Genomic DNA, 21,742 nt, shown 5'->3' on the forward strand with positions numbered 1-21,742 from the left:
ATGTTTGTGGTTAACTTCAATTAATAAAATTGCAGTAAGTTGCAATTTGCAACATTAATTCCCTTATTCATTTTCAGAACCCATGATATGCAGTTGCATCTCTTCTCCTGGTTTTAGATTTTTGTCTAGTGGGAGTGTCCCTCCCTGTAATACATGCTGGATGTGAGCCCTGTGTGTATCCAAAGTTCTGCTGTGTTCATTAGCTCAAGCACCAGCACAGCTTCTATCCTCCACTTATGTTCTTTTCCTGTGCTGCCCTCCTTGAGACTGTAAATACTTTCTTCCATGTCCACATTGTTGAGATCTATGTAAATTTCTATCCCTCCCTCCTGCTATCTCTAACACTGAGAAAAGGGAGATAATGAGAAGAGAGAGAAGAACCGACAGGAACAGAAGCAAGAGCTCTGATGGATTTGTAGCTTTGTTGCAGAGTACTCAGCTAAATAGAGAACTTACAGACACGCTGCAAGAGCAAAATGGTTGAACATTTTTAATGAAGACTTTTTAGAAAATTGTTTAACATTACATTAAGGAAGCAGATAAACCATACAAAAATTCAGTCCATAACCTTTAATTGCAACTGCATTTAAAAAAAAAATGTTTTACACTTTTATATTAGGCTACCGATTAGGATGAGTGCTATTGCACGCACTTGTCCCTACTCCAATCATAGTGTCTTAATAATGAGTTAGCAGGAATGATGATGCAAGAAAGCCTTAAAGGGGTTGTCTCCTCATAGATTCTTTTTTCCAGAGGAAATGAGGACTGCTGCTTATTCTTCCTGCAGCGTCCCCTGCAGGGAAAATGAAGTATTTCAAGTTTTCATTCAACTGAAGCACAAAGAATAGCGGGAAGAAGAATGCAATGCTCATCTCCGGGAAGAAGGATAGTTTTTTCTTTAATGCATAAACTAAACTAAATCAGTTCTGTCCAATCAGGACTGCGTTTGGTCTTAATAAAAAAAATAAATATCTGAGCTATGTCAGGGAATCCAGGACCGGTGATCTCCTTGTTTAATTTAATGCTTGATAATCCTAATAAGGCAAACAGGATTCATATCACTGTCAATGGCCGAGTGCGGAGAGTGCAAGAGCGAGTTACTGGAAGCCGAGATCCGCAGGCAGACCTCTTCATGTTAGAGTGGAAACCAGGGATAAAGGCCGCATTGTGGAATTGTTTGTCCTTCCCATGCTCTTGTATCCCAGAAGACGTCTCTATGTAACAGTCTGTATCCACATGTGAAAACAGCACAGCCTTTTTGTGCCGAAATATTGGCCATTTATTCCACTGACTAGCACAAACTGCCTTGGAATTAGAGAGTCATTTTATTTTCTTTGTAGTCATTTTTTTGGAGTCTCTATTAATGTATTATTATCTAAATACACCTTATTTGACAAGTTGAAAAGAAGAAAGGAAGGGATGAAAGGGTATACCACTGCAGGATCAGACTACATGGATTGTTTGTAGTCTGTTACCATGGAGACACAGGTCCGCGTGAGAACTGTAGACACTAAATGTAAGGAATTTTTTTTTAATCAGAACTGTTTTTATAATTAATTTTTAATTTAAAATGCATTAAAGTGACAAAAGAAAATTGGTTGCCAAGGGAAGCAGCTTCAACAGCTCCGACATCCGTGACTAAAGCCATCGAAAAAAACCCCAAAAAACATGACTATCTGTTGACATCATTCACAATGAAACCGAGCAACTATGAGATCCAAGCTTCAGTCACTCTATATTAATCCTTCCTCCCACTGCAGTAAAGCCGTTGTGTGCTTAATTGCAGTTCTCCAACTCTGAATACACTTTTCTCTTCCCAGCAGGGCCGGACTGGCCATCTGGCAATTCTGGCAAATGCCGGAAGGGCCTGTCTGGTCATCAGCTGCCTTGTCTGCTACGTTGTTAACAGAATCGGTGTTCTCAAGACACCCAAACTGTTAAGAGATGTGAAGGAGTACTAAGTCACTGACTCCGTTACTTACCCCAGCTGGCCACAGGTATCATTAGAGATATTGGTCTCTTCCATACAGGGTAATATTAGTAATACAGTATATCCCATCTGCTGCTTGGGGACGGGGACGGCATGAGCCTGTGTGATTTCAAATGCCAGGGCCCAGTCTGTAAGTGCTCCCCAGCGTAATAAGCACTTGTCAACAGAAAGGTTGGATTCACATGTGGAATACTTTTTATGTTGCAGGTTCGGCCACAGTGAATTTGTCACAAAATACACATTGCATGCAGAATTCACACTGTGCAATGCATGCTTATCTTACAGCAGATTCGCTGCGGCGCTAAAATATTCCACCCTTTTAGCGGAGTGCAGTCCGATTTTCACGGACTGACAGAATGGAGAAGATATAGACATTTTGTTTTTTTCTATTTTCCACATATGATAAATTGGTATCACGCCCTGATCAGAGTGTGATTAGCATAATAGGACCAATTTTCTCGGATGACAGAAGAACAGTTGTGTAACCACAGCCTTATGATGGAGCCGGTCTCATTGTGGTTTGGGCAGCAAGAATCACCAGACAGGTTTCCTTCAAATATTATATTCATTGTATACATCATAAAAAACGAATAATGTTTGCCATTTACTTGCAGTTAAAAAAAACTGACACCATGAAAAGTTATTACATTTACTTTCATAAAATATTGTGATCTGTATAACATTGCGTAGATCTATATAATGGGCTGAGTACTGGTGGACATACACAACCAGTAAGAAATGACCATATCAGCAGCTGCCAGAGGGGAAAGGAGATTGATCTTATGCAGATTTGTCTCCATATTTCAAAGTACAAACTGCATACATTGTTAATTAAATTATTTGGACCTGAGGAGGCCAATGTACTGATAATCTATGTCAGAATAGTTTATTATCTACCGTATATATTAAAATGAGCATTTTATGAATCTAGCTAAAGCATTACAGAGTTCATGAGTCCAAATGTATCAGTCTCTGGAGGCGCACAACATTTTTCAGAAGCTCCTGATTCTGATTCGTGCCTGACTCCAACATGTCCCCTCATCAAGATTGCTGTGAAAATAGCTGCATTGATTAATCAGGGCCATGAAGTATCGTTGGGTGCGCTTGTTCCCGAAATTTATTTTCAGGTTGTGTGGCTCTCCTAATTTACAAATCTATAACACACTTGTCAAACTTTCACCCGTGGGCCAAATCTGGACCTCAGGGTAAGTATATTTGGCCCACGCCGCCGCTCGCCCGGCATCACACTTTCAACTATATCGGCATCCTGAATGCCGATACACTTGAAAAAAATAATCTTTCCCCCTCTGAGTCTAATGTTGATGGGCACGATGCCGTCACTACAATGCACTCACTTTGCCAAGATGTGCAGAGGATCAGAAGACACCATGAAGAGACCGGAGCAGCGGGGGAACTGGGAGAGGTGAGTATTTATTTTTATAAATGTGGGGCCCATTATGTATGGAGGACTATGTTGAGTCATTATACTGTACTAGATGGTGGCCCGATTCTATCGCATCGGGTATTCTAGAGACTGTTAAAATAAAAAATAGTTATATACTCGCCTTCCGATGGCCCCCTATCTCCACTCCACGCTCCACGCACCCGGCATCTTCCGGTCCCAGTAATGCTTTGCGCGAAACACCGCTGATGACGGAAGGTGCCGGATGCGTGGTGAGAGGATGGAAAGAGTCCGGAGGCCGTTGGAAGAGGAGTATATCACTATTTTTTATTTTAATTCTATTTTTTACAGGTTTATTCTACACAGGGCCTGGAGGAGAGTCTCCTCTCCTCCGGACCCTAGGTATCATCTACATATTGAGCGCTGCGCCCGACTGCGCCTGGCGGCTTTGACCAGTCAGCAACGCGGGATTTCGGTTACAGACAGACAGACAGAATAAGATGATTATATAGTAGATTGTGTACTTTCTGTGGCCATTATGATCTATGGAGAACTATGTGGGGCCATTATTCTGTAGGGAGTTCTATGGGGGGGCCCATTAAACTGTATGGAGTGCCATGTGAGCTTATTATACTGCATGGAGCACTATGGTGGCTCCATTATACTGTATGAATCACTATGTGCCACTATTATAGTGTATGGAGCACTATGTGGAGCCATTATACTGTATGCAGCACTTTTTTGGGCCATTATACTGTATGGAACCCTATGTGAGGCCATTATACTTTATTGGTGACTATGTGGGGCCATTGTACTGTATGGAGCACTATGTGGAGTCATTATACTGTATGGAGCACTATATTGGGCCATTATACTGTATAGAGCACTTTGTGGAGTCATTTTACTGTATGGAGCACTATGTGGACCCATTACACTGTATGGCGCATTATGTGGGGCCATTATACAGTATGGAGCACTATGTGGGGTTGTTATACTGTATGGAACACTATGTGGGCTATTATACTGTATGGGTCACTATGTATGGCCCATTATACTGTATGGTGAACTTTTTGTGGCCATTATACTGTATGGAGGACTATGTGGGAGGTAATTTTACTGTATAGACCACTGTGGGGCTATTATAATGTATGGAGCACATTTTTGGCCAATAATCCGTATTGAGCACTTTTTGTGGCCAGTATACTGTATGGAGGGCTATGAGTGGCCATTATACTGTATAAAGCACTATGTCACTATGTGGGGCTATTGCAATGTATGAAGCACTATGTGGGGCTATTATACTTTATGGAGCCCTATGTGGGGCTATTATACTGTATACAGCACGATGTTGGGCAATTACACAGTATAGAGCACTATGTGGAACAATTATACTGTATGGAGCATTCTGTTGGGCCATTATACTGTACGGAGCACTATGTAGGGCAATTATACTCTATGAAGGAGCCATTACACAGTTTGGAATACAATACACTGCCCTATTAAACTGTATGGATGACTATGTGTTACGAATCCTGGAGTGGATCCACTTGATCGCGGCACCGACCGATCCCGGGCGAGCTGACCAGGTGGAAACGACCCCTATACAAGGACCATTAGGGGCAGGCCCAGGGGTTAGGTATGTTGCTGTGGTGCCACAGTGGCATTACCTTCCTCCTAGGGAGTGTGATGTCATGCTTGGAAGCAATAAAGGGTCTCTCTGTCAGGTAAATACAACACACAGCACAGTTCCCACTCCAGGCCAGCAGAGGGAGCTCTGAACCAAAACTGGGGAAGAGCTGCTCTCTGGGGGCCAGGAAGGGGAAGTTAGTTAGTTCGTGTGAGGAGGGCGAAGTGTGTGGACGAGAGGAGAAGAGCTGGGGGATTGAGCAGAGTTCAGGCTCACTTCTAGCGTGGCGCATGGTTCCGGGGTCCAGTCCCCGAGGCTGTTTGTGAAACTGATGTTCCTGCAGCAGAAACCGGAGGAATAGGAAGCTGTAAATGCTCTGTTTCCACATAAGACTCAGAGGCACAACAGCAACATGTGAGCCAGAAGAAGGAGGCTACAGCTGTCTGCCATACAGGGGGGTTCTAAAAGAAAGCAAGCAAGAGGAACTTCAGTGTAACACAGTACTGCATGTACCTCAGATAAGCGCTAGAAAGGAGACTACACAACCCATCTGCATAGAGAGATTCCTCAGTTGCTTCCAGGCTGGCCAGCCTCTGTTCCATCTGTAATCTGGATCCTGGACTGCACTTGCAAAGCAAAGTAAAGGTAAAGGAAACTGCACCCTGTTGTGTCATTGCCTTCTTCCTGCAACCCCTTCAGCACTGCTACATCTCTGTGCCTAACACTGCACCCTCTTCCTCAACACCTAATCTCACTGCCCTGGGACTACAGCTCTGCCTGTGGGGAGCTATTACATCTTGCAGCCTTATACCATCTGTCCCAGAGGATCTGCCTGCAGCGTCGGCTTAACCCCTTCATTGCCGAGCACCACAGGTGGCATCACGTATCATCCACTTATAAACTTTAACCAGCCACGCTTAACCCCTTTTACATGGACGCCCAGGGCCACGGACCGGGTCACTGCTACTGTGACACTTCCCTCTGAGATATCGGCCCCGTACCGAGTACCCCACTGCCCTGGCGGACGATCCACTGCGATAACTAGTGCCAGAGGGATGGCTTGAAGGAAATGGAAAGAATCAAGGTACTCACCAAGACCATTATGGAGCAGCGCGTTCACAGAGAAGCTCGAGGACCAGGACCAGACAGAGTCCACGCAGCGGGTTCTGGATTCTGGATAAGGCAGGATACTCACAGGGAGGACCAAGATCCAGGGCAAGGCAGAGTGCACACAAGGAAACGTACAGTGACAGGGACGGAGCAAAGTACGCACTGGGAAGCGTACAGGGGCAGAGCAGAGCACGCACAGGGAAACAAACAATAACAGGTACGGTGCAGAGTACGCACTGGGAAGCGTACAGGGACCTGAGGGCTAGTCTGCACAGGACAAGTGCATGAAAACAATAATCAGGCGCCAAGGCACGACCGCAGCTGCCAGATTTACCTGACACCGGACGCTGGGTAAGGTCACTTCTGAGTCAGGACTTAGGCTGCGGCCTAAGGCACCCGGCTAGCATGCATGCATGGATGGCGGGGAACCAGAGGACGCCGCCCGACCGGAAGAGAAGATGCAGAGCGGCGTGCCTCCACCCTGGATACGGCGGTAACACTATGTGGGGCCATTATACTGTACAAAGGGCTGTGTGAGGATTACAGTTGGGAAATCATACTGTCATGGTGTCACCATACTTTGCCTAGTGGGATTGAGGAAAGGGGGTACAGTAGGGTCATTATACCATTCGTGTGGAGGGTACTGGGAGAGGTTCACTGTGGGGGTATATTATTGTGATTGTGGGGCACTTTTGTTTGCATCATACTTTATTATCTGCATTATTCAAGGATTTTTATCCTTTGTTATTACATATTTAAATTAGCCCATATGCGTTTACTGCTCTTACATAACATATTTCAATAATTTATTCTAAAATCTATTAATTAAAGTGTACTTTGTTTGTTGTTGTCTCTTTAAGTTTGTTTCCATATGAAAAGGTTCATCGTTATATTTGATTATTTGATGATAAAGAAAAACTTCCTCAATTGTAGACATTTTTTTTTAGAAATATCAAGGTTGGCCTGCAACTTTGTCCATTCTTTTAATTTTGGTCCTCTATGTAGTTGAATTTGACATCCCTGACCTATAAGAACATATATTAGTGTCTGACTAGGAGGATTTGTGGTTTCTAAAGCCCCTGCCTCATGAGAAATACAGAAATCCTATTTAATAGAACCAGTGTCTTCTGGTTAGTGTGGTCTCACATGCCTTAAAATCCACAATAACAGCATTGAAATGTTTCATCTTTTTCTGATTATTAAAGATACCACAAGATTTTCCAGTCGGTCAAAGTATAATCTGGGAAAAAATTATTATGAATGCCTGTATTTCACTTGATCATGTTATTGTACTATTATAAATTATGATAGCTAATAGAAGACAATTAAATTGCTGTTATTTATATAGCACCAACATATTCATCATCACCCTCCAAAGAATGCACATTGCTCTCATTACTCTGCACGTGAGCTGACAATCTAATTCCCAGTATCTTAACGAAGAAAAAGAATAAGACCATTTCTTAGGAAAATAGTTGACCTAAGAATATTGAGTACATGAAGGAAACCCACAAAAGCAAACAGAGGATATACCTGTACCATGTCTGTGTAAAAGGCCAAGAACACCAAAAAAGCTACCTATAGATGAGTCTTCCTTTTAGGCTGGTCATTACACATTTGATGGCAGTCAGACGAATGATGCTTTGGCTGACACCCATCTCAGCCGACTCTCCCAAACACAGAAGCGCTCCTATGTTCTCTGTGTGAAGCCACCGACTGACAGCCAGCGGCTTATCTAAGGGGGAACAATGTGAACAGCATGCCTCATCTTTCCCAACCATCAGTCAGCAGACACCACCATACATATTAGACTATCAGTCAATCCGTCGATATTGGCGGGTTCAGGTGACTTTAGTCTAATACGTATGGGGGTCTTTAGAGGTGTTTCTGGTCTGCCTGGTACAAGACAATTCTCTAGAAGAAAGAAAACTAATTTGCAAATTGCATGGCCTATACGTCTCCTTACACCGACATGTCACTCTCTCCAAGGAGGAATGTTACCCCTTAGACACCAAACTAAAGGCTGAATGAAATAAAGATAGTCAATGAGACACCATGTGGATTGTCTTATGGGATCTCCACGCTTGTGTTCTATGAAGCATGACAAGGGAATATCAGAGAAGGTAGATTGTGAAACCAGACAGGGCCACAGGGGTGTAACTTGAAACACGTGGGCCCCATTGCAAAATCTCCAAAGATGGCCCCCAACTATGGGCTTATGTTGTTCTTCTATGATCCAGAGGGACCTTTTGGGTGTGCTAGGCTCCAGGGACTAGGTGCACCAGCGACCCTGCATTCCCTATAGTTATGTCCCTGATTTTCAAGAAGAAAGTAGGAAATAAAAACTGTTCTAACTATTGCATAGGACTCATAATTCATAAATGTTCTCCAATGACTTCTTGCATCATCCCAGGAAGTAGGGAGTAAAGGCCCCTATACATATTAAAGAAATGTTGACTGAACCCGCAGTTTCAGTGGTATTATCCTACCATCTAATGTGTATCTCACTCTCTCCTGACAGACGATGTTGGGGTAATAGGAATGAGGCGGTTTGATTTCATATATCCAGTTCTTTTGTTCTTCCCGAAGATACAGTAAGTCTCGGCCAAGGAGTCTGGTGGCCGCTTACTCCACTCTTCCCATAGAGAACACATGAATGCTCGGCTGGTTTGGGGCACACACCCCACACTGGGATTATACGTATGATGCCTGCCTACCAATGCCCATTCATTGTCACACATGCTGTCCATACACAACTTCCAGACCCACAGCAATTTCTTACTATTTATTTATTAAGCTTGCTTATATAGCACCATCATGTTCTGCAGCGCTTTACAGATGTCATCATCTCTTTCTCCATGATCAGTGTGTTTGGAGTGTGGGCGGAAACTGGAGCGACCATAGGACACTCATACAAACACGGGAAGAACATACAAACGCCTTGCAATTGTTGTCCTTGGCAGGATCTCATCAGTCACACAACGTACCCCAATAACTATACAACTACACCCATAGCATCACTGGTTCCTATTGTGCTGACTGGAAGTTGCTACGAGGTGTGGAGTATAGCTGAACCTGGAGCTGGCACAACTGTTGTATCAATAGCAACTGGTTCCTGAGTATTAGTAAATGTGCCCAAATGGCAGTGGAGGCAAATGAGGGCTTATTTTGGCCTCAAACACCAGAATCTTGGAATCTCAGTACCCCTTATAACTATACCTTGGAAGCATTATAGCTGTCTGCTCCACGGGTGTAATCAATCATTCCAGCACATCTCTGGGATCTTGTAGATGTAGAAATAATTAGAAAGTTGACATCAGGTTGTGCCCTGCAGATTCCAAATGTACGTAGTATGCGCTCATCATCCACAGATCACGGCTTCGGTGAAAACTCAGGAAGACATTGCAAAGTGCTCAGCATCAATTATACATCTACAGGGAATATAACAGCTCATTTATCTTGCCCATTATTGCCACATTTCAGTGGGCAACCGCAACTGGAATAGGTCTACGTATGGTTCTCAAGAGAGAGATTAACCAGCTGTGCCCATGGAGGGAGGCCTATTAGTGCTTCCAGAGGCCTGTCATGGCCAACAAGAGATGTAGCATAAGTGATTCAGAACACTGAATTTTGGCCGTTGCAGCTGAAAAGAGGAAATGGGTTCATTTTTCATCGTTTTGAAATCTCTAACAATAACAATATGGAAGAGGCCAGGAGCCAATTGGTGAGCTGCATTTTTTGCTACATGTTCACAGACTTACCAGTGGAAAAGCTAAACTTCATATGCCACAAATGCAAGCTTGTGTCCCTGTTGGAGGAAAAGTTGCAAAATCTCGAAGAGAGGTTAGCTACATTGAAGATCATTAAGGAAGGTGAAGAGTCCTTAGAGCAGAATTATCTCTTCATGTTACAGAAAGAGAAGAAATTCGAAGTGCACCTGAAGAAACAGAGTAATGGAAGCATGTGACCCAGAGAAGCAGGAGGATCAGGAGGCAGTCAGCACCCATACTGCTAAGGAACCAGTACCAGGCTCTTACACAGGAGAACGATGAAGAAATACATCAGGATAAGACTTTGCCCACAAACAGCAACCTTGTACGCCTTCAGAATGCTCCTGGATGGAGAAAGAAAAATGTTGTGAAGAAGAAACGGAGAGAGGTGGTCATGGGGGATTCCCTGTTGAGAGGAACAGAGGCCGCTATCTGCAGACTGGATATAACTTCAAGAGAAATGTGCTGTCTTCCAGGTGCAAAAATTAAAGATGTGTCTGACAGGATATCAGGACTCTTCAGACCTACAGATGACTACCCATTCCTGCTACTACATGTGGGGACAAATGACACAGCAAGAAACGACCTGGAAACCATCTGCAGAGATTTTGAAAACTTAGGTAAGAAAGTGAAAGAACTGGGAGCGCAGGTGGTCTTCTCTTCCATCCTCCCAGTGGATGGCCATGGAATGGAACAAGGAGGTGGAATAAGATTCTGCAGGTGAACAACTGGCTACGTCGATGGTGCCATCAGCAAGGACTTGGATTTCTGGATCACGGAGTGAATTACCTGTAGGATGGACTACTTGCTAGAGATGGGTGCACCTTACGAAGACTGGAAAACAAGTATTTGGAAGTCGCCTTGCTACACTCATCAGGATAGCTTTAAACTAGAACAATGTGGGAAGGGAAGCAAAGGCCAGAAAAAGCCACACACCTGACAAATGCTATTGAGAACTCTGCTATTAGAAGTGGAAAGGAAGAACAAAGACAAAAGAATATAATTAATACAAATATTGGAGAAAGAGAAACCAATCACAAACTAAAATGTTTCTATACTAATGCACAAAGCATGGGCAACAAACAAGGAGAATTGGAACTACTAACACAGGAAAAGAAATATGATGTCATTGGAATCACTGAAACTTGGTGGGACAATACACATGATTGGAGTACAAGGCTAAAAGGATACAACTTATTTGCAAGAAACAGACTTGATAAACGAGGAGGAGGTGTCGCATTGTATGTTAGAAACGCATATATCTGTACAGAGATTGAAGCTTCAGAGACTGGGAGTTCTGTGGAAACTGTTTGGGTAAGAATACAAGGACAGAACAATGGAAAGAACACCATTGTAGGCATTTACTACAGGCTACCTGTGCAAGCTGAAGATATGGATGAACTCTTTATGCGTCAAATGGCCAAGTTCTCCAAAAAATATGACATAGTGGTCATGGGAGATTTCAACTATCCAGACATTTATTGGGAATCTCTCTCAGGCAAAACTAACAGGTCAAGGAAATTCTTATCCTCTCTTGCTGACAACTTTATCTTCCAAAAGGTAGGGGAGAAAACAAGGGGATCTGCTACCTTGGATCTAATCCTTATAAACAGGGAGGAAATGGTTGAGGAGGTAAAAGTGGCTGGGACCCTAGGAGGTAGCGACCATGCTATTTTAGAATTTTGGATAACTAGAGGAGGAAGACCTGTGAAGTCTCAGACATTCAGGTTAGATTTCAGAAAGGCAGATTTTAAGGGATTCAGAAAGCGAATTGGAGGGATCTAATGGCTGGATATCCTTAAGGACAAAAATGTCCAGGAAGGATGGGAAATCTTGAAAAATGAAATTCTCAAAGAACAATTGTTAACAAATCTGAAAAGAGGGAAGAATAAGAAGCATTTAAGGAAACCAGGATGGATGAACACAGAACTTAAGCACATGCTAAAAAGGAAGAAAGAAAAGTTTATAAAATGGAAAGAGGGAGGCATATCTAAAGAAGAATATAATGCTGTCTGCAGAACCTGCAGGGCACAAATCAGATTACTAAAGCTGACAATGAATTGAGGCTTGCAAGAGACTTCAAAAGCAATAAGAAAGGATTTGGGGGATATTTCAAAAGTAAAAGAAAAGTCAAAGATGCTATAGGATTTTTACAGGATGAAAATGATGAAATGGTAAGACAGGATGTTGAGAAGGCCGAACTTTTAAATTCCTATTTTGCATCTGTTTTCTCTCAGAAAGGAAATGTAACATCAACTGTTCTTCACTGTCCTATTAAGGGAAAAGAAGAATCCAGGATATCTATAAACAGAAAGATAGTGAGGAAACACTTAGCTAACCTAAATGAATTCAAGTCTCCAGGTCTAGATGAGATACACCCCAGAGTATTGAAGGAGATAGCTGAAGAAATTTTTGAACCGCTCTCCATAATCTTTGAAAATTCTTGGAGAACAGGAGAAGTCCCAGAAGACTGGAGAAGAGCAAATGTTGTTCCTATCTTCAAAAAGGGGAAGAAGGTGGACCCAGGCAACTATAGGCTGGTGAGTCTGACTTTTATACCAGGAAAGATCTTTGAACAAATTATTAAACAACATGTATGTCAGTACCTGGATAAGAATGAAGTGATTAATCAGAGTCAGCATGGGTTTGTAACTAATAAGTCATGTCAGACTAACTTAATTTCCTTCTATGACGGAATCACTGATTGGGTGGATCAGGGAAATGCTGTAGATATAGTATATCTTGACTTCAGCAAAGCATTTGACAAAGTATCTCACACAATCCTTATGTCCCAGTCCAATTCTTGGATCCGTGTCGGAGTCTGAGTTCCCTCATGAAAACCTTTATTTTCAGGCTTGATATGGGTTTTTGTCCCCGGTGGCCACAAGTGTCATTACATCTGATACTTTCCTTAGTTTACCTTTTGCCCCCGGTGGTCAGTGGGGTTATAGCAGCATTTTCCTTTTGGATGCGAACCACAGTGAAGCGAGCAGCAGGCTCTGAGGTGAAGAGCCAGTGTTGAAACTGGTGTGAACTCTGACTGGCCGGTGTCCGCAGCAGAGTTAGATGGTGAAGGTGGCAGCTGGCTCTTAGGTGTTGAGCCACTGCGAGTGTTTTGGTGTTTTTTTACCTTTTTCCTTTGGGTGTTGTGCAGTACACTTTATTCCCTGTCTCACCTCCTGGGGAGGGGGTTGGTGGTTTAGCTCAGGGCTAAACAGGAGATAGGGACAGGTCGGGGACTTGGGCCTCACTACCTTCAAGTGTACCCCCAAGTTAAGGAAAGTCAGGGCACCTCCTTAGCATTAGGGGCAGTTCAGGGGCCCAGGTTCCACGTCTCCTGCTTTGTCCCAACTGCCCCGTGACATTATTACCAACCACCCATTTTTTCCTGGTGAGCCATGGCCCTAATGCAGACCTGTCTCCAATTGCTGCAGACCCTCACTGAGGAGCGTGGGGTGCTGCGTGGTGTGGTGGAGCAGCAGCTGCAGCAGTGGGAGGGGTACGCGGCCTCAACTCAGATGCAGGCTCAACCTGAGCCCAAGTTACCTCTCCCTGACAGGTTTTCTGGAGGGAGAGAGAATTTTTTTTTTTTTCAGGAGGCCTGCAAGCTACACTTCAGGCTCCGCCCTCGTTCATTAGGGAGTGAGGAACAGCGGATGGGATTGATTATAGACCAGGACTTGCTCATAGACGCGGACGCACCCAGGCAGGTGGGAGGAGTTGGTGTCCCCATGGTGCTGTCTGGGGTTCCCCGAGGTGAAGGGGTGCGCACACTGGTGATATGGTCCGCGGGGCTCATGCCGAAAATTCTTTACCATCTAAGAAGCCGCCCCCTCCTGGTCGTGTGGAGGAAGACGACCAAGGAGTGTATTTTTCCTCCATATCCCCGTCCCCTTCTCCTCCAGTAATGGCAGCAGGGGTGCTGCCAGGGAGTAGGGTTAAGTCGCAACCCTCACCACAAGCTGCCCCTCTGAGTCGGAGTCCTCCTAGTAGGGGGGGGCAGAGAGGAGAGTTTACCTCTGAGCCTTGTGGAGGTGTGAGTGTTACGACACGGGGGACGCCTCTGTTGTCGGTGCTGTGAGGAGTTCACCATCTAGTGGCAAGAGAGTGAATGGCAATAAACGTTCAGGTCCGGACCTGGGTGCGTATGTGTTTACATGGGTGTCCGAGTTATCCTTTGTAATACCCAGGCCTAGCTCGTTCCCCAGGTCAGCGCTCTGGAGATTTGTGGTGCTTCCAGAGTATACATCTTCACCTCCATCTACATTCTCTTGCCATGACCCGGAGTGTCAGATGATGGTTGAAATGAACTCTCATGGAACAAGGCATCCGCACTGTAGGTGTTATGCAGTGTAATACGGTGTTGAGGGTCCAGAGGCCCCTCATTGAAGGAGGGGTACTGTCACGGTTCAATTCTTGGATCCGTGTCAGAGTCTGAGTTCCCTCATGAAAACCTTTAATTTCAGGCTTGATATGGGTTTTTGCTCCCGGTGGCCACAAGTGTCATTACATCTGATACTTTCTTTAGTTTACCTTTTGCCCCCGGTGGTCAGTGGGGTTATAGCAGCATTTTCCTTTTGGATGCGAACCACAGTGAAGTGAGCAGCGGGCTCTGAGGTGAAGAGCCAATGCTGAAACTGGTGTGAACTCTGACTGCCCGTTGTCATGATACCAGTGCTGGTGGACCGGCACTTCTGGGGTTAATGGTTTGATCTCAGTGCAGACTCTTACCTGCACACCTGGGACTTATTATGGTGGCCTCTCATTGGTTCTGGGAAAGCTTCTTATTGCCCCAGGAAGCTCCCATCCCCCGTCAGTTATACTTTCGCCCTTGGCATTGTGTGGTGATGCCTGAGTGTGTTTGTGCTGTGTTCTAGTTGCTTGATACTCTGTGTTTGACTCGGTCTGTTCTCTGGATATTGCTTGTTGGATTCTGCTTGGTACCTTCTATGTCTGTTTGGTTTTGACCACTGCTTGGCCCCGACTATCCGTTCTGTCTCATCCCTGGTGTCACGTCGCAGCCAGACTCAGGGCCTGCTGTTCCGGCATCGGCCACTAGGAGGCGCCGGACGTCACTGCCAGACTCAGGGCCTGCAGTTCCGGTCTCGGCCACTCAGGGGCGCCGGACCGTCACGTCGCCGTCGGACTCAGGGACGGCTATTCCTGCCTCAGTCACTAGGAGGCGCCGTGGTTCGCTTCAGGGTGAGGGTGGTGGCAGAGAGGGGGCTCCTGCGCAGGCATCTGGTGGGCGCAGGCTCCGCCACTCTGTCAGTCATGTAGGGCTTACTGCATGTCCATCTGGCCTGGTCCGGGGGCGGTCCTGGTTACATCATCGGGCCGGGAACCTGTGAGGGAGGACCTGATCCCTCAAATACCTGGGGACTGGTCTTGCAAGCCGCCGGATATATTCTTGGTTCCCCTGCGTGTTACTGTGTGAATTGCTATAGTGTATACTCTGACCTCAGCCTGGATTCTTGACCATTCTATTGCCTGCCGTTGTTGTACCTCCGCCTCTCTTCCGACTTTTTGACGCTGACCTTTGCTTGGATTCCTGACTCTCCTTCTGCCTGCTGATTCTGTACCTCGCTGCCCTCCTGGTTTTTCTGACCCTGGCCTGGACTTTTGACTCTCCTTCTGTCTACTGATTTCATGCCTCTGCGGCGCCCTGGTCTCAGACTCCTGCATCCTGACCTTGATTACGGGTTTTAGTTTTGACCCCTTGGTGGCCGTCCTGCTCTGGTCCACTGCTAATCTAGACAGCTACCTCCTGGGACTTGCTACAATTCCAGATCCCTGTATAGGGGTTAAGGGTCTCGGGGTTACTCGGGGTGCTGTCCCCACTGCAGCCCAGATTCGCAGACGGCCGTCACACCTGGTACTTTACTGCTATCTCTGTGTATGACCTCCGTTTTGCCTGACTCTGAGTATTTCTGTATAGTGTCCTGCCATCTCTGAAAGCAGGATGCTAAGCCCCACCCCCTTGCAGTCACATGACTGTAGGTCCTTCACTGCTTGCTAAACTTCAGCGTCCACAGGTCCTGTGTATCTGTACTTTCTGACTGTACCTGACCCCGGGCCCCCCTACAGTGCAGGTGAGTCCCTGCTCAGCGGAGGCTGCACGCCTGCACTGGCAGGATCCTGACACCCGGTGTCCGCAGCAGATTTAGATGGTGAAGGTGGCAGCTGGCTCTTAGGTGTTGAGCCACTGTGAGTGTTTTGGTGTTTTTCCCTTTTTCCTTTGGGTGTTGTGCAGTACACTTTATTCCCTGTCTCGCCTCCTGGGGAGGGGGTTGGTGGTTTAGCTCAGGGCTAAACAGGAGATAGGGACAGGTCGGGGACTTGGGCCTCACTACCTTCAAGTGTACCCCCAAGTTAAGGAAAGTCAGGGCACCTCCTTAGCCCGAGGGGCAGTTCAGGGGCCCAGGTTCCACGTCTCCTGCTTTGTACCAACTGCCCCGTGACACCTTATTGAAAAAATGACTAGGTATGGAATGGACAAGGCAACTGTTAAGTGGGTTCATAACTGGCTTAGTGATCGGACCCAAAGAGTGGTCGTAAATGGCTGCACATCCAGTTGGAAGAATGTCTCAAGTGGGGTACGACAGGGCTCTGTCCAGGGCCCTGTGTTGTTCAACATCTTTTTCAACGATTTAGATGAAGGAATTGAGGGTAAACTGATTAAATTTGCTGATGACACAAAACTAGGAGGGATAGCTAATTCTAGAGAAGAGAGAGAGAAGATTCAAAAAGATATAAATAAACTGGAGCAGTGGTCAGCAACTAACAGAATGGTTTTTAACAGGGAAAAATGCAAAGTACTACATCTGGGCAATAAAAATGAAAAAAGCATATACAGAATGGGAGGTATATGGCTAAGCAACAGCACATGTAAAAAAGACTTGGGTATACTAATAGATCACAGACTGAATATGAGTCAACAGTGTGATGCAGCAGCAAAAAAGACAAATGCAATTCTAGGATGTATTAACAGAAGCATACGGTCTAGATCACGTGAAGTCATTATTGCCCTCTACTCCTCTTTGGTCAGACTTCATCTGGAATACTGTGTCCAGTTTTGGGCGCCACATTTTAAAAAAAGACATCAACAAACTGGAGCAAGTTCAGAAAAGAGCGACCAGAATGGTGACTGGTCTGCAAACCCTGTCTTATGAGGAAAGGTTGCAGGATTTGGGAATGTTTAGTTTGCAAAAGAGAAGACTGAGAGGAGACTTAATAGCTGTCTACAAATATCTCAAGGACTGTCACATTGTAGAAGGATCATCTTTATTCTCATTTTCACAAGGAAAGACTAGAAGCAATGGGATGAAACTGAATGGGAGGAGACACAGATTAGATATTGGAAAAAACTTTTTGACAGTTAGAGTGATCAATGAGTGGAACAGGCTGCCACGAGAGGTGGTGAGTTCTCCTTCAATGGAAGTCTTCAAACAGAGGCTGGACAGACATCTGTCTGGGATGATTTAGCGAATCCTGCTTTGAGCAGGGGGTTGGACCAAATGGCCCAGGAGGTTCCTTCCAACTCTATGATTCTATGAAAATGAGTTTGGTAGTGCGAGTACTACAGTCTGTTCCAATTTTCTATATTTTTGTACTGGAGAACATATTACATGGAGCTAAAAAGGGAGAAAAAATATACTTACCATAAAATTAGGTTCTGATCACACTGTGTCTGAATATTATCTTCATTTGGATCGCTTTAGACTTTATATTAAATGTATGCCTTGGAAGTCTGAAAGTGTATGTCTCTACAGAATTCTATACTCTCCATCCTGGTATATATGTCATATATGTATATCTGCCATCCTGGTGTGTAGGTTCCCATACTGGTATATGTCCTCAGTTCTGCCTCAATTCTACTCACTGCAGTTTACACTACCAGAAATATTAATGGGATTTCTGAAACCTCGCGCCCATAATGCTTATTTTTTCCTTGCGTATTTTAACCATCCATGTGTTTTTCCAAATCTGCAGCATGTCAAATCTTTCAGAGTTTTTTTTTCAGATCTTTGCACCCATTCACATGGGAGGAAAGAAATGCAAGCAAAAACACGTCCAAAACGTACGTAAAACGCAGCAAAAATGATCATTTTTCTTTAGTAGCAGAAAGACCTGCTGCAATTACTCAACTTGTGCACATAACCCAAGTGTGCAGAAAAGTCTCCTATGGTAAAGAACACTAGTAATTAGAGATGGGCGAACACGAGCAGAAATGTTCGGAGTTTGTAACGGACAGTCAGTGTAATATTACAGTACATGCATCTCCGCAGATACTGACATGTGTCTGCTGCTGGAGAGTCACTGTGCAGCCTCTAGAAACCCAGAGCACAAAAGAAAATCCTTCATGCTGCTACTGACTGAGGGATCAAGTAACCTCTGCTGCGCCCTACTAATATTTTCCATTAGCTGTGCCAATGATAATCCAATCCAGACAGTTCTCCATGTGCAAGCAGCAATGTCTCTGCTCCACCCTGGCAAAGACATTCATGACATCGTCCACCTTACTAAGCAGCCTAAAAACCTCATAAAACATCAACCTGAAAAAAACACCATTATTCTGTTGTAAAATATTGTAATTGTACCAAGTTCTGTATGTAAATAATTACAGTGTATTAAAAACAATACTAATCTGCAAATCTCTGCATCTACATTTCTCTAACACCCTCATTAAAAATAGGGACTAGCCCCTGGCCCCTGTATACAGAACCACCACCATGACACACACATACTGCATCGCCTGTCTTTGTTTTTGTGCTTCCAAAAAGTATACAGGGAAAAATGGCGTGTCTTTCATTGGTATGCTGGATCCAATTTGTATCCAATTTTCACTGCCAGTTGGGTGCTTGCTCCCTTAGATTCTGCACTGAAATTGGGAGGATTAGCTCCAATGAAAGGCAATTAGACAAATCCCCATGAGGATTTGGGGCACAGTGCAACTGCAAATCTGTTGTACTTTAGGGTTGGCTTCGAATTTCTGGCATGGGAATGCCACAAAACTGGAAGCCACTGAGCTGTCAAGAGTAACAATAACCCTATGATAAAGGCCACCACCTTAATCCCGTATGAAATAATGGGTTCCATCAAGATTATTGTACTTGTTTTTATGTATACCCCTCCTCACATGTAAAGCGCCATGGAATAAATGGCGCTATAACAATAAATAATAATAATAATAATAATAATATACAGGATTTTCGCAGAAATCCCAGTACAGTACTCAGAGGAGAGCGCTGTATAGTGTGAACCCCAGACAAAGCCATTGGCGAAACGTGTCTGCTGTGCATTGTTGGGTGAACTTTTGTAATATCATCATGGTCTTTTACTCCTTATTTATGTGCTGCATAGTCTCCATTCTCCAGACCTCTCCTTGGTATCTCTACTCTTCCTTCAGACAGATGTGTATATTTCCTTACTTACCTATTTTTGGGGGCTGGCGCTACACTTTATTTCCAGTCCGAACATAATTTATTGATGTAACTGCCTGTTACATTATCTTGTACATTTTTACTTTTGTATTTATCAATAGATTTATTGATTCGTCTCACATAGCAGCACATTTCCGGCTCACCCATACGGACCTGACATCACCTTTAAAGCTTAACTCATAAAATGCTTAGTTTAATATCAGGCAGAAAAACAATTCTATTCTTATGACATGGATTTTCAAAGTAAGTACACCAGCTTCATTGGGTTAAAGAGATCTATTTACTAAAGTATGCAGTTTTGTATTGTAAAATCTGGTGACCTTTGACCTGTGACCACGTCCCCTAGCATTACTTGCTCTTTGCTGGGGGTGTCAGAAGCACAGAGACGCGGTGTCTATAAATTGTGCATGTAGCCGCAATGTACGTAACTCGCTAAAGCCAAAATTTTAACAAAAGAATTATTTTGTTCACCGAACATTTAACATACAACAAGTTCTTACAGACTAAGTCTAAAGCCAACAAGCATCAAAGGCGTCCTTCATTTCTCGTCAGCTGCAGTCCTGGCACCCGTCCCTCACCGCATGTACGTCTAATCCCCATCATAACAAGTGTTACTGGGGTCTCCAAGCAGGGGGGTCAGACAAGGAATTGCATGCTACAGTCTTAACAAGAGCTAACTCTCATTGCTCCAAGAATATGAACACAAAAGTAAGAAAACACAACCACCTGACCCATGCCGAAAAGTGGACCCTCGTGAGATGCAAAAAATGTCACAACCTCTAGGCGAAACAAATGTGCTATATACAAAAAATGCACAAAAATGAGATAAATACTGAAAATCTGTATAATATTTTGTACCTTAATAAGGCTTGGATGAAAGACATAGGCGCAGCACCATGTTATCTACCGTAGTTTCTGGTGAGGTCCCAGGCGTGGAATGACAGGACACCACAATGTAGGTGAATTTCTTGTGTTGGGCCAAGGTCATTCCCAGAAATGAAGGAGTCAGATTGCAAAAACAACCACTCAGCCTGTCCAAACATGGTCAGTGATGGGTCAGGGAGAGGACACCTAGAGAGGACGCTGATATTCAGAGCTGTCAGAGGTCAGAGGGATGTTCCAGAAGCCATGAAATGTGCCAGGAACAAACAGCACAGGAAAGAAGTGGGGAGGCCCAAAGACCCAAAATGAGTAAAGATACTGACACTAATTACTACAGAATCAGCATGTAATAAAAATACAACATAGAATTATTCTTTGCCTTAATAGCTGTTTTGTCCCTACAGAACTACAATTAGACCGGGCACCAACATTGTGTTTGTCATTGTAAAAGAACTGTGCATACAGCTCGGGAAGGGCGGTGCTGGCATATACCTGAGACTGGAAATACACATTCGATATACTCGTTTAGCCAGCTACCTCCCCGTGCCCCTCACCCATACACGTACCCCCCCACCCATACACGTACCCTCACCCATACACGTACCCTCACCCATACATGTGCCCCACACCCATACACGTGCCCCACACCCATACACGTGCCCCCCACCCATACACATACCCCATACCCATACACATGCCTCTCACCCATACACGTACCTCCCACCCATACACATACCCCCACCCATTCATGTGCCCCACACCCACCCATACACATACCCCATACCCATACACGTGCCTCTCACCCATACATGTGCGTCCCACCCATACACATACCCCCACCCCTAGATGTGCCCCACACCCATACATGTGCCCCACATCCATACACGTGCCCCCACCCATACATGTGCCTCCCACCCATACACGTGCCTCCCACCCATACACATGCCCCCCACCCATACACGTGCCTCCTACTCATACACATACTCCCCACCCATACACATGCCCCCCACCCATACACGTGCCTCCCACCCATACATGTGCCCCACACCCATACACGTGTATCCCACCCATACACGTGCCCCCATCCATACACGTGCCTCTCACCCATACACGTGCCTCCCACCCATACACGTGCCCCACACCCATACATGTGCCACCCACCCATACATGTGCCCCCGACTCATACACGAACCTCCCACCCATACATGTGCCCCCACTCATACACGTGCCCCCCACTCATGCATGTGTCCCCCACCCATACACATGCACAATCAGCTGTGAGAACAAAAGGATGGAGCATGTGGAAACCCAACTGCACAATCCGCCTTTCCCTCCAACACCTGCTGTCAGTTGAGAATAAGGACACCTGGGTACACATAAGATGGTCTGTTTGTCCCACCAAAATCTCCGGTTTGGTCAATGTTAATCTAATGTGTATGTCCAGCTTTAGGTAATTAGATAAAAGTCAATCGTACCTCCCAACTTTGCAAATGTTCAAAGAGAGTAATTAAAGAGAAT

The 21,742-nt window shown here is 44.9% G+C and overlaps 1 protein-coding gene across 4 annotated transcripts in view; it reads right to left on the bottom strand.

Moving 5' to 3' along the window:
* TACC2 (transforming acidic coiled-coil containing protein 2) overlaps positions 1-21,742 on the bottom strand; it is a 238,908-nt gene that overhangs the window by 170,439 nt on the left and 46,727 nt on the right. The gene's annotated exons all lie outside the window — the stretch shown is intronic.

The sequence above is a fragment of the Dendrobates tinctorius genome, unplaced genomic scaffold (assembly GCF_039654945.1).
Source record: "Dendrobates tinctorius isolate UK_male_01 unplaced genomic scaffold, ASM3965494v1 ptg000149l, whole genome shotgun sequence".
Classification (NCBI taxonomy): domain Eukaryota; kingdom Metazoa; phylum Chordata; class Amphibia; order Anura; family Dendrobatidae; genus Dendrobates; species Dendrobates tinctorius.